We start from the raw sequence: 18,762 nt of genomic DNA on the forward strand, positions 1-18,762 counted from the left end.
GGAGAGCCTCAACAAAGACCCTAGCTACACTACAGCCCTCAACAACAACAACAAAATGACAGAATGGGTGGGGAAGATGATGGAGTAGGGAGTTGTAGGACCCACTCCTCCTTCAAAAGCAGCTAGTAAATAGGAAGAAAATATCTGAAACAATAGCTCTGGGACTCCAGAGGCCAGAATAGTATTACAGAGCAACTAGGAAGGAGCAGGACAGGGAGACTAAGAAGCTGTGGCAAAGAAACTGTGAGCTAATAGCACCAGAGCAGTGGCTGGTCCCCATCCCCCACCCTTGAGGCAGGAAGCCTCAGTACAGGCTGTGGCTAGCTGCTGAGGATGAAGAGGGATGTAGAGGTCTTACTCCCTGGGAACAGTGGGGGAGCAACATCTAGTACTGGGCATGGCTTCTGATTGATGTTTTAGAATGCTAGGTCCTGGATCTGAATTGTGGTCCTAGCCTGTTCCAACAGGGTTTCCCCACAGATATTATCTTAATACCTCCTCCATCAGGGGTGAAGCTTGTGGAGGTTGAAAAAACAAACTCGCTCCTTAGGACTACAGGGAATAGTTTGCTAAAGAGAGCCATCTGCTGAGCAGTCCAGGAAAGTGCAGCTTCAGGAGTCATCAAAAGACTTTTTGGCATCTTTCCTGACCCTCTCCACAGGGCCCTTGAGAACTTGTCTGCACCTGTAGGCCCCTGGACCTGTTTGAACAGTTAAACATGGGCAATTCTAAATATCTAGAATAAGTTGAATCAAGAGTCAAAGAAAAGCTTTAATTCAAAGCCAATCAACAATAAAATGCTAGGCAAAAGAGACAAATTAACCATCAGAGAAAATGTATCAAAATAATCAGATACCTACACATCAACAAAAAATTACAAGCCAAACTAAGGAAGAGGAAGATATGGTCCAATCAAAGGAACAAATTAAAAAGTCAAGGAGACACTGAATTTGGAAAAAACTAATAAAAGATGTTCAAACAAATCCCATAAACCAATTCAAGGAGGTGAAGGAAAATGTGGCTAAAAAGATAACGGATATTAAGAAGACACTGGGTGAGCATAAAGAAGAACTTGAAAGAAAGCAAAGAAAAATAACAGAACTTGTGGGGATGAAAGGCAAAATTGAAGAGATTAAAAATACACTAGAGGCATACAACAGCAGATTTGAACAGGCAGAAGAAAGGGCCAGTGAACTAGAAGACAGGACAACCAGAATTGTACATACAGAAAAACAAATAGAGAAAAGAATAGAAAATATTGATCAGGGTCTCAGGAAATTGAATGACAGTATGAAGTGCAAAAATACACATCATGGATGTCCCAGAAGGAGAAGAGAAAGGAAAGGGGGAAGAAAGAATATTTGAGGAAATAATGGCCAAAAATTTCCCAATTCTAATAAAAGACTTAAATATACATGTCCAAAAAGAGCAAAATCTTCCAAACGAATAAATCCTGATAGACCTCTCCAAAATACACACTGATAAGAATGCCAAATGCCAAAGATAAAAAGATAATTCTGAACACAGCGAAAGAAAAGTGATTCAGCACATACAAGGGATGCTGAATACTTAGTGCTGATTTCTCATCAGAAACTATGGAGGGAAGAAGGCAGCGGTATGATGTATTTAAGGTACTGAGAAAGAAAAATTGCCAGCCAAGAATTCTTTACCTGGTAAAATTACCCTTCAAAACTGAGGGAGGGGGGGTTAAAATATTCACAGGTAAAGAAAAATTGAGAGAGTTCTTCAACAAGAGACCAGCCCTACAAGAAACAATAAAGCAAGATTAGCAGGCCAAAAGGAAAAGACAGGAGAAAGCAGCTTGGAGGAGAGGGAGAAATGAAGATTACCAGTAAAGGTGACCAAAAGGGAAAAAAGAGAGACAAAAATAAGATATGACCTATAAAAACAAAGGATAAAATGATTGAAGTACTGTCTTTACAGCAATAATATTGAATGTTAATGGATTAAACTCCCCATTCAAAAGACACAGATTGGCAGAATAGATTTAAAAAAACATGATCCATCTATACGCTGTCTACAAAAGACACTTTAGACCCAAGAACACAAATAGGTTAAAAGTGAAAGACTGGAAAAAGATATTACCCTCAAACAGTAGCCAAAAAAAGAGCTGGGGTGTCTATACTAATATTGGACAAAATAGATTTTAATAAAAGAGGCAACTCAACAAGAAGAAATAACAATTATAAATATTTATGAACCTAACAGAGGTGCTAGAAAACACATGAGGCAACACTGGCAAAAGTAAAGGCAGAAATTGACATCTCTACAATAATAGTTGGAGACTTCAATATGCCACTCTCATCAATAGATAAAATATCCAGAGAGAAGATTAATAAAGAAACAGAGAACTTGAATAACATGATAAGTGAAATAGACCTAACAGACTTTTACAGAACACTGCATCTCAAAACAACATGATATACATTCTTCTCAAGTTCTCATGGTCATTTTCCAGGATACACCACATGTTGGATCACAAAACAGGTCTCAATAAATTTAGAAAGATTGACCTTAATGGAATGAAGCTGGAAATCAATAACGAGCCGAGAACTGGAAAATTCACAAATATAGAGAGGTTAAGCAACACACTCTTAAACATTCAGTGAGTCAAAGAAGAAATTGCAAGAGAAATCAGAAAGCATCTCAAGATGAATGAAAATGAGGATGCAACACGTGAAAACTTATGAGATGCAGCAAAGGCAGTGCTGAGAGGGAAATTTATAGTTGTAATTGCCTACTTTAAAAAAAAAGAAAAAACTAAAATCAGATCTAACTGACACCTGGAGGAACTAGAAAAAGAACAGCAAACTAATCCCAAAGCAAGCAGAAGGAAAGAAATAACAAAGATAAAAGCAGAAATAAAGGAAATTTAGAGTAAAAAAAATGGAATAAACAAAACCAAAAGTTGGTTCTTTGAGAACACTAATAAAATAGACAAAACCTTAGCTAGACAGACAATAAAATAAATAAATAAATAAGGATTCAAATAAAATCAGAAATGAGAAGGTGGACTTACTACTGTCCCCACAGAAATAAAAAGGATCATGAGAGGTTATTATGAACAATTGTATGCCAAAAATCAGACAACTTGGATGAAATAGGCAAATATCTGGAAATACACAAGCAACCTACACCGACTCTAGAAGAAACAGAAGGCCTCAACAGACTACTTAAAAGCAAAGAGATTGAATAAGTCATCAAATGCCTCCCAACAAAGAAAAGCCCAGGACCAGATGGCTTCACATGTGAATTCTACCAATCATTCCAAGAATTAGTACCAATTCTCCTCAAATGCTTCCAAAAAATTGAAGAGGAGGGAACACCATCTAACTCATTCTGTGAAGCAACATTACCCTAACACCAAAGCTAGAGAAAGATAGTACCAGAAAAGAAAATTACAGACCAATTTCTCTAATGAATATAGATGCAAAAATCCTCAACAAAATACTTGCAAAACACATCCAACATTACATTAAAGAATTATACACCATGATCAAGTGGATTTTATCGAAGGCAGGCAAGGGTGTTTTAACACAAGAAAATCGATTAATGTAATACACCACATTAACAAATCAAAGGGGGAACCAACATGATCATTTCAATCGACGCAGAAAAGGCATTTGACAAAATTCAGCATCCTCTCTTGATAAAAACACTTTGAAAGATAGGAATAGAAGGAAACTTCCTCAACATGATTATGTGAATATATGAAAAATCCACAGCTAATATCGCACTCAATGATGAAAGACTGAAAACTTTCCCTCTAAGAATTGAAAGAAGACAAGGATGCCCACTGTCACCACTGTTATTCAACATTTACTGGAAGTTCAAGGAAGAGCAGTTAGGCAAGAAAAAGAAATAAAAGGCATTCAAATTGGAGAGGAAGAAGTAAAGCTTTCACTATTTGCAGATGACATGATCCTATATATATAGAAAGTCCCAAAAAATCTACAACTAAGCTTCTAGAGCTGATAAACAAGTTCAGCAAAGTGGTGGGAAACAAGAGCAACATGCAAAAATCAGAAGTGTTTCTATATACTAGTAATGAGCAACCTGAGGAGGAAATCAAGAAAAAACCCTATTTACAATAGAAACTAAAAGAATAAAATATCTAGGATAAATTTAACAAAGCGTGTAAAGGACCCATACACAGAAAACTACAAAACATTGCTTAAAGCAATCAAAGAATATGTAAATAAATGGAAGGACATTCCATGTTCATGGATTGGGAGACTAAATATTGTTAAGATGTCAAGTCTACCCAAATTAATTTACAGATTCAATGCAATCCCAATCAAAATACCAACAGCCTACTTTGCAAACTTGGAAAAGCAAATTACCAAATTTATTTTGAAGGGTAAGGGACCCAAATAGCCAACAACATCTTGGAAAAGAAGAAAGAAGTTGAAGACTCACACTTCCTGATTTTAAAACATATTATAAAGCAACAGTGGTGAATACAGCACGGTACCAGCATAAAGTTAGATATATTGACCAATGGAATTGAATTGAGAATTCAGAAATGGACCTCACATCTATGGCCAATTGATATTTGACTAGGTGACCAAGCCCACCCAACTGGGATAGAATAGTCTCTTCAACAAATGGTGCTGGGAAAACTGGATATCCATACCCAAAAGAATGTAAAAGGGCAACATACCTCAAACCTACACGTATATAAAAATTAACTCAAAATTATAAACTAAATATAAGAAACAGGACCACCACCAAACAGCAGAAAACACATTCTTCCCTAGTGCACTTGGATCATTCTCCAAGATAGACCATACGTTAGTCACAAAACGAGAATCAATAAATTTTTAAAAGATAGAAATCACACAGTGCCTCTTCTCTGACCTCAAAAGAATGAGGTTAGACATCAATAAGAGAAGGAAAACTAAAAAAAATCCACAAACATGTAAAAGTTAAACACCACACTCTTAAACAACCAATGGGTCAAATAAGATATCAGAAGGGAAATCAGAAAATTCTTAGAGATGAATGAAAATGAAAGCACAACATACCAAAATTCATGGTATGCAGCAAAGCCAGTGTTCAGAAGGAAATTTAGAGGTGTAAATGTCTACCTTAGGAAAGAATAAAGATTTCAGAACCTTACATCTGGAAGAACTAGCAAAAGAAGAACAAACTAAACCTGAAGTTAACAGAAGGAAGGAAATGATAAAGATTGGCGTAGAGACAAATGAGATAGAGAATAGAAAAACAATATAGAGAATCACCAAAAATAAAAGTTGGTCCTTCGAAAAAAATCAGTAAAATTGACAAAAACTTTGCTAAGCTGACATGAAAAAAAAGAGAGTGGATTCAAATTACTAAAATCAGAAATAAAAGTGAGGACATTGCTTTTGCTCTTACAGAAATTAAAAATATTATAAGAGAATGCTATGAAAATTGTATGCCAACAAATTAGATTTACAAGGATGTTTCAATATAAGAAAATCAACTAATGTCGTACATCACTTTAACAGAATGTAGGAAAGAAACCACATGATCATCTCAACTGATACAGAAAAGTCTTCTGACAAAATCCAACATCCTTTTTTATTAAAAATCATCAGAAATATAAGCATCAAAAGGAACTTCCTCAACATGATAAAGGGCATTTATGTAAAACCAACAGCTAACACTATACTCAATGATGAAAGACTGAAAGCTTTCCACCTAAAATCAGGAACAAGATAAGGATGCCCACTTTTCATTACTGCTCTTCAACATTTTACTGGAAGTTTTGAACAGAGCAAATATGCTAGAAAAAGAAATAAAAGACATGCAAATTGGAAAGGAAGAAGTGAAACTGTATCTATTCCAAGATGACATGAATCTTTTTTACAAATTCCTGAAGAATCCACAAGAAAATGAATAAAGTTAATAAACAAATTCAGTGAAAAATAATATGCATGAATCAGTTTTGTTTCTACATAGTAGCAATTAAAAATCCAAAAACGGAAATTAAGAAAACAATTCCAGCTACATAGCATCTCAAAGAATAAAATACCTAGGAATAAATTTAACCAGGAGGCCCACAGTATGCCAAGCTCCAACCAACAGTATTCTTGAAAACCCTAAGGAGTGCACTGGGCTTTATTTAAGTCTTTATAAAAGTTTTTCTTACTAAGATTATTTTTTCAGAAACTTAAGGCCTCTAGATTGATCCTATGCCAGATAAGCCCTGAAACCCAGAGGTACCAGTCTCTCCAAAAACATCAATCAGTTTCATTACTCCACCCCATAAGGTCAACACCCTTTTCCAGCACAAAGTTAAAATGATCATTGCCCAGATATTCCTGAAGACTGAGAGAAAGATAAATGAGAGGGAGGAGGTGTAACTGAGAAATTTGGATTTACCAAATGACTGCCAATACTGACTAATTATACAGTTATTTCTTTTTAGTGTCTAGTGTTTTAGAATAACCAGAAGGAAATACCTGAAGTTGTTGAACTATAATCCAGTAGCCTTGATCTTTGATAATGATTATATAACTATATAGCCAAAAAAAAAAAAAAAAAAAAAGTAGGTTGCCTATGTCTGTATGGATCTACTTTTGGATGTTTTGTTCTGTTCCACTGATCTATATATCTGTCTCTGACAATACTATGCTGTCTTAGTTAACCTACCTCTATTGTAATTCTTAAAATCGGGTAGAATGTGATACTAGTGACCAATAAGAGGAAAGGTTAAGGGGTATGGGATATTTGGGGTCTTCTTTTTCCTTTTTATTTCTTTTTCTGGAGTAATACAAATGTTATAAAAATGAACATAGTAATGAATATACAAATATGTGATGATACTATGAACCACTGATTGCATACTTTGAATGGATTATATGGTATGTGAATATATCTCAATAAAATTATGTTTAAAAAATATTTAACCAGGAGGGTAAAAGATTCGTATACTAAAAACTACAAAATTCTACTGAAAGAAATTAAAGAAGACTAAATAAATGGCAAGACATCTCATGTTCATGGGTCAGAAGACTTAATATTGTTAAGATGTCAGTACTATTCAAAGTGATCTATAGATTCAAAACAATCTCTATCAAAATTCCAGCAGCCTTTTTTGCAGAAATGGAAAAGTCGAGTCTCAAATTCCAAAATTATGTTTAAAAAATATTTAACCAGGAGGGTAAAAGATTCGTATACTAAAAACTACAAAATTCTACTGAAAGAAATTAAAGAAGACTAAATAAATGGCAAGACATCTCATGTTCATGGGTCAGAAGACTTAATATTGTTAAGATGTCAGTACTATTCAAAGTGATCTATAGGTTGAAAACAATCTCTATCAAAATTCCAGCAGCCTTTTTTGCAGAAATGGAAAAGTCGAGTCTCAAATTCATATGGAATTGCAAGTGACCTATCTAAATAGCCAATCAACCTTGAAAAAGAAGAACAAAGATAGAGGTCTCACATTTCCTGATTTCAAAACTTACTACAAAGCCACAGTTATCTGATTCCCCAGAAATTAACCCACACATCTATGGCCAACTAATTTTTTTTTATTAAATTCAGTTTTATTGAAATACATTCACACACCATACAATCATCCATGGTATACAATCCACTGTCCACAATATGATAACATAGTTATGTGTTCATCACCACAATCTATCTCTGAACATTTTCCTTACATCAGAAAGAACCAGACCAAGAATAAAAAATAAAAGTGAAAAAACAACACCCAAATCATCCCCCCATCCCACCCCATTTGTCCTTTAGTTTTTATCCCCATTTTTCTACTCATCCATACACTAGATAAAGGGGGTGTGATCCACAAGTTCTTCACAATCACACTGTCATCCCTTGTAATCTACATTATTATATAATTGTCTTCAGGAGTCCAGACTGCTGGGTTGGAGTTTGGTAGTTTCAGGTATTTACTTCTAGCTCTTCTAATACATTAAAACCTAAGACATTTTATCTATATAGTGCATAAGAATGTCCACCAGAGTGACCTCTCGACTCCATTTGAAATCTCTCAGCCACTGAAACCATTTCATCTCATTTTGCATCCCCCTTTTGGTCAAGAAGATACTCTCAGTCCCATGATGCTGGGTCCACATTCATCCCCAGGAGTCATGTTCTGCATTGCCAGGGAGATTTACACCCCTGGGAGTCGGGTCCCACATAGGGGGGAGGTCAGCGAGTTCACCTGTCGAGATGGCTCAGTTAGAGAGAGAGAGGGCCACATCTGAGCAACAAAGAGGTACTCAGGAGGAGACTCTTAGGTACCATTACATGCAAGTTTAGACTCTCCTTTGTGGTAATGAGCTTCATAAGGGCAAGTCCCATGCTCGAGGGCTCAGCAAATCAAACCGCCAGTCCCAATGTTTGTGACAACATCAACACCAGTCCAGGTGAGGATGTCCAACACATCCACACCTTCCCCCAGATCCTCGGGGCTGGGGAGGGGGAGGCTGTAAATATATTTTTTATTATCTGCCCAAATTACTCTGGGATGTGTCCACTAATTTCACTCCAGCCTATACTAACCTACTGTATCTCACTTCCTATTCAAAGTTCCATGCAATTGTGGTGTTCGAACAAATCGACTATAGAGTTGTACCGTTTAGAAACTTTAGATCCTGTACCAAATAGATATCTATTCCCTTGGTCTCATATGGAAGTTGAAGTTTTAAAACACAATCAGTTTTGGCCAACTGATTTTTGACAAGGGTTTCAAGTACACTAAATGGGGAAAGAATAGTCTTCTCAATAAATGGTGCTGGTAAAACTGGATACTACATGTAGAAGAATGGAGATGAAGTCATACAAAAATTGACTCAAAATGGATCAAGAAATTAGACTTAAGAGTTAAAACCATAAACCTCTTAGAAGAAAATGAGGAGGAAAATGTTCATAACTTTGGATTTGGCAGTGCTTTCTTAGCTATGAAATGAAAAGCATAAGCAGCAAAGAAAAAATAGATTAAAAATGACTTCATCAAAGTAAATATTTTTGTACATGAAAGGACATAATCAAGAAAATAAAAATAAAACCCACAGAATGGGAGAAAAGAGCTGCAAATCACACATCTGGTAAGGGTTTAATATCCAAAATATATAAAGAACTGCTACAACTCAACAACAAAAAGAAAAATAACCCCAGTTTTTAAAAATGGACAAAGGACTTCGACATTTCTCCAGAGAAGATGTACAAACGGCTGATAAGCACATGAAAAGATGCTCAACATCATTAATAATGAGGGAAATACAAATCAAACCACAGTGAGATACCACTTCATACTCACTAGGATAGCTATTATCTAAATAAGGGAAGTAAAAGGTGTTGATGAGGATGCAAAGAAATAGGAACACTTGTGTATTGCTGAAGGGAAAGTGAAATAGTGAAGCCAATATGGAAAACAGTTTGATGGTTCCTCAAAAAGATAAATTTATAATTACCATGTGACCCAGCAATTCTACTCCTAGGTACATACTCAAAAGAACTGGAAGTAGAGACTCAAACAGATACTTTGTACACCAGTGCTCATAGAAACATTATTCACAATAGCCAAAAGGTAGAAGCAACCCAAGTGTTCATCAGCTGATGAATAGATAAGCAAAATGTGGTATGTACATACAATGGAATATTATTCAGCCATTAAAAAGAGCAAAGTTCTGATACATGCTACAACATGAATGAATCTTGAAGACATCATGTTAAATGAAATAAGCCAGAAATAAATGGACAAATATTGTATTGGTCAACTTATATGAAACAATTGGAATATATAAATTCATAGACCAAATATAGATTACAAGTTACCAGGGGTAGGGATGGGGGAAGAGAAGAGGAATGGGGAATTATTGCCTAATGGGTACGAGTTTATGTTTGGGGTCATGAAAAAGTTTTAGTAACGGTTGTTAGTGATGGTAGCACAAAACAGTCAATGTAATTAATACCATGGAATTATATATTTGAAAGTGGTTAAAAGGTGAAATTTTGAGTTGCATCTATGTTACCACAATAAGAAGTTTTAAAAAAGAAGAAAAAAATTAGTAAATACATGAGAAAATATAAGCATTGACTGTATAAAATAGTAATAATAATGGAAGGTGGGGGAAAAAATCAAGCTAGCACTGAAAACTGGGCAATAATCATATATAAGCTAGGACTCTGTGATTGGTAGTTGCTGTTCAAGTTTTCTAAAGTCTTTATATTATTAAGGAAGAATATCTGAGGTCCGATTTTTATTTGGCAATAAGTGTATATATAGGTGCCTTGATTAATAAAGTCTCTCAGATGCAGTGAGGAAATCCTACACACTAAAAGGAAACACCACAAAGTGCAAAGTGGATCAAAGTAGGGAAAGAGGGACAGATGATGGCAGGGGATTTTAAAGTAGGGAAAGAAGAGCATAATTTCCATTCTCAAAGTTCACTTTATAAAAGAACTCTTAGAAAAGACTGTCCATATATTTTTGTGAGTTTAACCACCTCCTCAAAACTGAAATAGTAATCACCATCCCATCCCAGAGAACTGACATCATAAACTTAAATGCCAACGCAGATTACATCTACCTTTCCATAAACAATTAGATATATACATATAGATGATGGTGATTGCTCACGTACTTTATCTCCCAAACTTCCATCAAAGCTGTGTGAGTCTCTCTAGTAAACCACTCACTAGTAAGTTCCTGTGAACTCAGACTTCTTCTCAAATTGGGATTTGGGGTGGGGATGGGAATTTCCTAGTAGATTGGACTCTGGCCCTCAAACTGGGACACTCTGGCTCTTACAAATCTGATAAAAGTAGTTTACCCTTACAAATCCCTCAAATGACGTCATGCATCATCTGCTCTCTTAATGAGAAACAAATAATCTAGGAGAGAAAAAATACATAATTGAAGGCAGATTGGTATAGAGTTATATTCTACGTTTAAATATTATGTCCCTGGGATGCATTCCTCACCCAATAATAAGGATATCAACCTTGTAGCAAAGCCCAGGAATGGGCTTTGAAGTCAGACAAACTGTATTTGAACATCAGGGTCTCTACTTACTACCTGTTCCTTGGCCTTATTTAGCCTCAATATCATCATCTACAAGGGGGAGATAATAACACCTGTCACATACAGAAATAACTAGGCTATGCACATAAAATTTCAGAAAGGAACTGGCACTGGGGAAGCAACCAACCACTGTTGCCTATTAGCTGTGAATATTAACAACATAAATCAAGGCAACATCAGTATGACTAATCCGTACCAGGAATTAATTTAAATATCAATAACATTGGACTTTGGAATGCATAGACACATAAAATGTTGGAGCTTAAGGGAACTTAAAGTTCACACATTCTGATTCTCATTTTCTAGATGAAGATTTGAGACCCAGAGAGACTCAGGAATTTATCCAAAATCTCACAATCAGTATGGGAACTCAAATCTGAAACTCAGCTCCTGGGCACCTGTCTACCACTACTTTCAGTACATTGTGGCTTACATGTTTTCTTTTATCTTCCCCACAATTAACTTGTGAGGTTAATAAAATTAAAATTGGAACATTTTTCCTCAGTGAATGGGAAGAACACAGAAGCATAGGGTTTGGCCAGGGGGAAAACAAGTTTGAGGAAAAATGTGTCTGGCCTCCCTGGACTGGATCTACCTCTCCTTGATGCCAAACAAAGGAACACAAAGAGGCAAATCACCATGGTCCATCCTGATATCTTTCAGGCCTATTTATTAGATGTGTGCTCAATTTCGTAGACAAATAATTCTATCTTTTCAGCAATTATATTTTCTGAACAAAAAATTGAGAATCTTATGCATGCTATCCTTGAAAATGCAGGTCACAAAATTGAACCTACCAATTATTTCTGTCATTTTGTTTTTTGACCCCCAATTGAGAGATCTTCCTGAAAATTAGTTCACATTTTTTGACTGGCCTCATTCTTTTGCTTTAGCTACCTTGGATCCCTATCTTTGTGTTGTCTAAGTGACTATCCTACCTGTGCAACCACCAAATGCCAACCAAGTAGTGCAGGAAGTCACTCTGATGGCCATCTGATGGAGAAACGTGGAAGCTCATGCTCACTATGAGCCACCTGCCCTTGACTAAGTCCAAATTTAGGATATTATCATTGTCAAATTGTTTTAAGGTGCTATTTTTTGAGCTGCTAGAGCAAACATAGGTTGAAGTCAACAAAACACACACATATACACACACAAATTCTAACTTGTCTGTGGGAGCCCCTAACATCAATTATCAGTCCTTTGAAACCAAAATACAAATTTGATCCCAGCACATTTTTGGAGTTGAGAGACAAAATTATTTTCTAGTAGTACCCAAGAATTTTCAATCATTGTCAAGACTGATAAAAATTAAATTTACTAGGACTCTCATATATTGCTGATAGAAATGCTAAATGGTATAGCCCTCTGGAAAACACTTTGAAAATTTTTATACAGTTATACATACATCTACCATATGACCCAGCAGTCTCACTTCTGATAAATAAAAACTTATGTTCACTCAAAAACCTGTAAACATCTAGAAGGACCTCTCCCCACCCCCATGGCCCCAGATTACTACAGTCTACTGAGACCCACAGGGCAGGTTCAAAAATCATAGTGCAGACTCTCAGGTGATGGAATGAATAATCAAGTTACTTAGAACTTTGACCAGGACATTGTTACCATAGCTCAGGTGTCAGAAGGTCATTTCAAAGGTGGGCTACTTTCCTAGATAAAGCTCTTCTAGCTATCAACACCACAAGTAACAGCTGAAATCACCTAGTCCAACCATCTCATGATACAGAAAGATTCACCAAAGCTCAGAAAGGTAGAGTTACTGCCCAGAGTAAATCCAGACCTCCTGACTTCTAATCTGGGGCTCTGACATGGTACAAGGCCCACGGCTTCCCCTCATAGCCCTCATTTCAGCCCTGATGCCTCTGCAAAGCTCCAGGGGAATCTCTGCATCTTGCTTTCCAATCCTCACCCTTGCCTAGATTAATTTTGACTTTACTGACATGTGCTTTTATTGTAGTTTCTCTTAAGTAGCACTAAGTCATAACTACATTGAAACTAAGGTATAATAAAATAGTAAAAAAAAAAAAAAAAACACAGCATTGCTGTCAAAGGGAGGGCAATCAAATAGTTTAGATGTTTCTTCTTAACATCCAGTGGGCCTTTTGATGATAAATTCAAATATAAAAACTGGATGATTGTGGACATCAGGAAACTTAAACGGAAAAACTCTTGTAGGGGGCCACATGGACTCTGAGCCACAAGAGTGCTATATGGGCAGTGAGAGAATTATCTAATATGGAGAAAAAAGAAGCAGAAACAGAGCATCATATATACTGCAGATACCCTAGGCCTAATCTGAAGTTTTTCTAGGGGACCTGATATGAGGCACATGTCCTGTGCCAGAAATTTGTTGGGCCTTGGACACCAGCTCAACTGGCTCTGGGCTAAGTTCCTTGGATGCAGTGCTGGCAAGTGCGGGGATTTAGCATTGTTCCACAGGTCCCATCTCCCCTGGGAGACATGGGCAGAAGAGTCCTTTACACAACCCAATCCATGGACCAGTAGAGTCCCAGAGTCCAAGCAACTGAAAATATCACAGCTTCTGAAGAACATGATGGGTGACTTGGAGTGCTACCAAATCACCAACTGTCAGTAAAAAAGAAACAGCAATGTTTTGATACTGCCATTCATAAAGCAACAGACTATCAGAATAAATTTCATAGATTGTCTGTAATGATATTCACCTCTATTTAAGAAACCATTCAGCACAATCACTAAATTATTTTAAAAAGGGAAAAAGAATGATAATATATGGAGCAGACTCTGTTGCTTGTCTACTTAATTGCCATTCCCCTCTTCTTGCATTAGGCAATGGATAATGACTGGCCTTAGCTAGAACATACTTTTGCCCACATTCTCAGCTTCCCTGTCTGCAAGAGGTGGCCATGTAATACGGTTCTATCCTGTAAGATAGAGGGGAATCTGCTGGGGAGGATTCTAGGAATGTTTTGTTTTCCTGATATAAGGGACAGACAAAGCTGGTGCCATTTGTTTCCCTGTGAACAAGGAAAGGATGTTTGGAGCTACAGCATCTACTGTGCAATTAGAAGGGGACAAAAAAACATGGGAAAGAGAATCAGAGATGACACTCCAATTTCACCAAGCTCCTGAATATACATCAGCATCCAGCTACCTCCAGACTACCTGTTTTGAAGGCAGAGGCAATGCTTATTTGATTAAGCCTCCATAACTTCAATTTTTTTCTCTTTTTCTTGCTGGTAAAAGCATTCCTAACTAATACAGGGGAAATGCCAGAACCCAAAGCCAAAGTTGAAGCAACATTTACTTAATCTTTTGACACAGCTACACCCAGTGACCTAACTCAACTTCCAGTCCAGCCTCTCTTGACCTTACTGGTTCTACTGCTATTTTGAATATTGCATACATTTATTACTCATTTCTATCATGCTCCTGAAGTATGGAATAAAAAAGCATTTCCAGTCTCACTGATGAGACTGGATAGTTTCTCATTTGTATTTAGAAACATTGGATTTCAATTTATTGGAATTAATTTCAACATGAAATAATATTTGTACATTTCCATGAAGTGTACTCCAAACTAACTCAATTGGATGGTCCTGCATATAATCTGCTGTGTTCATCTCAAAGACTCACAATTAGAGTAACGCTTAGAATGCAATTGGCAAATATCACGTATTATCATATACTTGTTTACTTCTCCAGCAATAGTATTAGCCATTCATAGTGATTAAGGAAGTACGTTAAAACCATCAACTCTACCATGCTGTCATTCCGAATGTGGCAAAGGTTATCAAGCTTTAACATATAAAAATTGTCTTAACATCTGAGTTACTATGTTACTCAGGCTTAGAAAAAAAGGAAAATTTTCCCATATCTATAAGCAAAAAGGAACATGCTGAAAAAAGACAGCCCTGAAATTTTAGTCTGTTCTCATATCTCTCCTAGGGGAAGACAAATGGAAGAAAAGTGCGCTACAGAAAAGATGGACTCTGGCTGTCATGACTGCTTGAGGTTATCTTATAGGCAAACACTGAATTTAGCTGCTGTAACTAATCTTTCCTTTACTCACAAAGACATCAGACATGTGACAGATTGAGGGTCTGTGTTCCCACCTGAGCTGAGAAGGCTTTCAAGTGACAGAGAAGGCATTTTCTGGTATACTACTACTAGCTTTCCTACAAACTTCATCTAAATTTCATCATAAAAGCAGCTAACATTAACTAAGATCTTCTTTGCATTTTATATGCATTAATCCAACTAAACCTCACAAAAGTCTTATGAGGTATGTACTACTGTACACATCTTACCAATGAAGAAACTAAGGACACATGGCTAAAAAGTGGTAGATCTTAGTTTTAAACCCAAAGAGGTTTGTTCCAAAGTCATGAATCTAAACCACTCTGTTATGGAGCAACCTATCTGTGTATTAACATTTCAGCTAATATCACTAAGCAGATATCAAAAGGCAATGTGAAGGTGGGCATTTTTATAAAAGGAAATGGAATTTCATAATTATCTTGATCTCCTGGCCACCTGGTACCCAACTTTCAGGCTCAGAGCTTACTGTTCTTCAGCCTGGCCATTTGTACTGGTAAAGGAAGGAGTTGAAGTGGTCACAGTTGACAAATGGAGAACTTTCAATGTTAAAACCAGGACAGTCCCAGGCAAACCAGGAAGGTTGGTCACCCCATCACTGATCTAAATTTTTCCATCTGCCTAATGCTCAAGAAAACATGTCACTTATCAGTTCTTTGAAGCCAAAAGATGAATATGATCCCAACATCTTCGTGGAGTTGAAAGAAAAATATTTTCTAGTAGTTCCCAAGAACTTTAAATCATCAGCTATGCTAATTTGAATTATGTCCCCCAAAACGCCATGTTCTTTAATGCAATCTTGTGGGGGCTGACGTATTAGCATTGATTAGGATGGAATCTTTTGATTAGGTTGTTTCCATGGAGATGTGACCCACTCAACTGTGCATAATGCCTTTGATTAGATTATTTCCATGGAGGTATGGCCCCACCCATTCAGGGTGGGTCTTGACTAATTTACTGGAGTACTTTAAAAAGAGCCACACAGGCCCAGATGCTTGCTGCAGCTTAGAGAAACATTTTGAAGATGGCTGTTGGAAGCTGATGCTGACGTTTTGGAGAACGCCATTTTGAAACACAACCTGGGAGCAAGCAGACACCAGGCACGTGTCTTCCCAGCTAACAGAGGTATTCTGGATGCCAATGGCCTTTCTCCAGTGAAGGTACCCTATTACTGATACCTTACCTTGGACATTTTATGGCCTTAAGACTGTAACTTTATTACCAAATAAGTCCCCTTTAGAAAAGCCAACCCATTTCTGGTATTTTGCATAACAGCAGCATTAGCAAACCAGCACATCAGCAAAATTGATAAAGTGAAATTTAGTAGAATTCTTGCTGGTGGAAACACAAAATGGTACAGTCCTCTGGAAAACATTTTGAAAATTTCTTATAAAGTTAAACATATACTTACAATATTACCTATCAATCTCACTCCTGAGAAACAAATATGTACCCTCACTCAAAAACCTGTACACAAATGTTCATAGTAGCTTTACTCATAATTGCCAAAAACTGGAAACAATCCAGTTGTCCTTTAATGGCGGCTAATGGATAAACTATGGAATTTTTATCCCATACAATGGAATACTACTCAGCAATAAAAAAGAACTTTTGATGTATTCTACAACTTGGGGGAATCTCAAAGGCATCATTTTGAGTGAAAGTAGCCAGTGTCAAAAGATTACGTACCATATTAACAAATTCAAATGATATTTAAAAAACAAAACAAACCTTATATTGATACATAACAGGTCAATGGTTGCCAGAGGATAGGGGTACAGGAAAGTATATAAATACAAAAGAATGATATGAGAAAGTTTTACAAGGAACTGTTCTGAATTTGATAGTGGTTACATGAATTAAAATTCATAGAATTTTACACCAAAAAAATGTCATTTTACTGTGTGATAATTTTAAATATAAAATTAAATTAATTTATTCAAGAAGGATGTTCTTTAAAAGGAAAAGTTTATCCACACATCTACCAATGGCACAGGGCAGAGAGCAGGGAACAAGAAGTCTGGAAATCTGAGTTCTTGTCCCAGTGGCCATTAACTTGCATGAGCTTTGGTCAAGTGCTGTACTCCAGACTTCAGTGTCTAATCAATAAAATGAGAGCTGTGAACTTGTTCTCTAAAAATGTCTGACCCAGATTTAAAATTCTAAGAAGCTGTGATCTTGCATCATATGGAATTCCCCAAATTGTTTGTCTTAAACTCCAGCAAAGACTAAAACTAGATGGTAGTTGGAATGGACAGATATCAGATGAGAGTATTTCCTAATTTTAGATGTTCTGGAAAGAAGAAGTAGGTAAGAGCAGAAGTCTTTCCCACCAGAAAAAAATTTTTTTTAAAAAGTGACTTTCAAACTCAATGAACTTTCTTTGGCATTTAGCCACAAAAAGGACCCTGCAGACCACTTAATGTAAATTTAATTATCCTCTTCCCTTCTTGCTCAAAACAACCCTTACAAATTGAAGGGAAAAAGAGAGAAAAACATGGCTTTCTCTGTCTGAAATAAAGATTTAGCTTTGTGGTTTTGTTACTGTATGTTAGAGATACAGGGATGAGAAGGAAGCCCTTTTTTTAATGCTACACCGAGAAATTTTGAAGTTACTCAAGTAGGAGTGTACTCAATCTGAAAGAAGTCAGGCTACTCATAGTTACATATTGAAATTCTGGAATAGAAAAGATTGGTCTTTCAGCTATAATGAAATGTCTCTTAAAAATTTTATCCATATTTCTAACTGAGACATTTCTGTGGAACAGAAGGAAGTGAGTAAGATCACTTTATAAAGGACTTTAGGAAAACCCTGAGGGATGTTAAGGGGAAATGGACTAACAGTATTCACTATCTTCAGAGGATTTCAGAGAAGATACCTATAGGGAAGTGTGGAAAATGCAATCTATGTCAATTTTTTTTTAATTTTTAAAATTTTGACACATAGATTTGCTCCAAATTGTAATCTAACATTGAATTAAATAGAATATTAAAATGTAAATATAGTGCTCTGATTCTTAATCCTTAACATTTAAAAGCATTTGAGTAGTAAAAAAAAATTCTCATTCCATAAGCTTTTGATTTGTTTTCACCTAAATCACCAAATTATAGTTTCATAATTGCCCCTCACATGCTAAAAATGTTACTGGGTTTATTGAGTGTACTGAGTTTCCCTGCAACCTTTTTAGGCAATTTGAATGCTATAGTAGGAATGAATCTTGGAAACCACTGCCTCTAAAAGCTGTTGGGTTTAAAGTAATAACTGAAAATGCAAAGTGAGTTTTAAACTAAGCAAAATATGATTCCCCAGTCCATTATCTCACAGAATCTTAAAGCATGACAACCTCAGAAGAAATCAGGTGCCACCTCCAACCTGGTGCAAAAATCCTCTGCACCCCCTTTTGCTGGAACTTTTTCTACCCCATAAGACAACACTACACCACCGTTGTGAAACAACTCCAATCATACCAAACAGCCTCTGATTGTTGACACCAAATCTGTTTCCTGCAGTTTCCATGTCCTGGACCTGGTTCTGTCCTCAAGGACAACAAAGAGCTTATCTTCCTTCCCCACAACTGCTCCTTGGCTACAAAAATAGCAAT

The sequence above is a fragment of the Choloepus didactylus genome, chromosome 11, assembly GCF_015220235.1.
Source record: "Choloepus didactylus isolate mChoDid1 chromosome 11, mChoDid1.pri, whole genome shotgun sequence".
Classification (NCBI taxonomy): Eukaryota; Metazoa; Chordata; class Mammalia; order Pilosa; family Megalonychidae; genus Choloepus; species Choloepus didactylus.